The following is a 1,672-nucleotide window of genomic DNA, read 5'->3' as shown; positions in this document are numbered from 1 at the left end:
GGAAATGGCCCCTAGACGGAGCACCACTAAAACTGCTCGATCCTCGAGGCCTCTTGGCCTCCCTCACCTCTTTCTCTCTACGGCGAACCGTCTCAATCTCTCGAGCGATATCGACCACCTCCTCGAACGTAGCACCCAATACTCTCTCTCTAGTCATCAGAATACGGAGATGGTAGTTAAGGCCATCCACAAAACTCCTGATCCTCTCACGATCTGTCGGAATCATCCAAATAGCATGATGGGCCAACCGCAAAAACCTCATCTCGTACTGGGTCACGATCATATCCCCCTGCGTCAACCACTCAAACTATCTACGCAGCTCCTCTCTGCGGGACTACGGTACATACTTCTCCAGGAAGAGAGCGGAGAACTGGTGCCAAGAAAGGGGTGCTGCACCGACAGGCCTACGCCTCTCAAAGTCCTCCTACCAAGTAAAAGCAACCCCGGTAAACTGAAAGGTGGTAAATACCACACCACTAGACTCAAGAATCCTTGCTTTATGGAGCATCCGCTGACACCTGTCAAGAAAACCCTGGGCATCCTCGCCCTCAACACCACTGAATGTCGGAGGCTGGAGTCTACCAAACCTCTCAAGACAACGCTGCTCATCCTCCGACATAACTGGAACCCTGAACTCCTGCACTGGTGCAACCGGCTGAGCTGGGGGTGCCTCTAGCGTTTGTAGTCCCTGCACTGCCTGCTCAGGTGTGCGAGCAGCGGGGGTCTGGTTGCCTCCCCCAGCCTGCGAAGTAACTGCTGCTGTGGTGGCTGAAACCGCCTGAGCCAGGCTAGTGCAAACTGTATCTGTGCCAAGGTCTCCTGAAGACCCGGAATCACGGGGCACAGCTGGTACCTGAACTGGTGCTGCTGGAGCCTGATCCGGAGCTACGGCAGCTGGTGGATCAACAGATGCTGCCCTCGCTACTCTACCTCTGCCATGACTACGCCCGCGTCCACGGCCTCCGGTGGCCTCAGTGGGTGGTACTGGTGGCCGTCCACCTCGTCCGATCGCTCGTGTCCTCACCATCTGTGAGAGAATAGAATAATATAAGTTTAGTTCTCGGGTCAACAAAGTCGCACGACAAGAATTTCAAGGATATGAAGTTTTCCTAAAGGTTCTGTAGCCTCCCGAGGATAAATACAGACGTCTCCGTACCGATCCGCGAGACTCTACTATACTGGCTCAGGACTCGTGAGACCTAGTAACCTAGGCTCTGATACCAACTTGTCACGACCCCAACCCCGGTTGTGATGGCGCCCAACACACTGCTAGGCAAGCCCCACCAATTAACAACCTTAACCCAATTCATTATACAGTTCATTATTAGCTAACATAATTAAATTACCAAATCAACATATTAGAAGTCTGAAATAAGAGTTAAATGTGCGGAATTTCAAATAACAATACTACTACATAGCCCAAAAGATCCGGTGTCATAAGTCTGAGCCTCTAATACAGGTTTATCAATCTAATACGTGTCACTCTAGGGGAGTACGAAATAAAAACAAAGGATAGAAGGGAGAGATCAGGGCTGCGGACGCCATGCAGCTACCTCGATGCTCCCAGATATGCGCCGCTCAACAGAAAATCCTCACTCAGCCTCAGGTGCACCTGGATCTGCACGCAAGGTGCAGGGAGTAATGTGAGTACTCTGACCCAGTGAGCAATAAA

The sequence above is a fragment of the Nicotiana attenuata genome, unplaced genomic scaffold (genome assembly GCF_001879085.1).
Source record: "Nicotiana attenuata strain UT unplaced genomic scaffold, NIATTr2, whole genome shotgun sequence".
Classification (NCBI taxonomy): domain Eukaryota; kingdom Viridiplantae; phylum Streptophyta; class Magnoliopsida; order Solanales; family Solanaceae; genus Nicotiana; species Nicotiana attenuata.
This window is presented reverse-complemented; position numbering follows the sequence as displayed.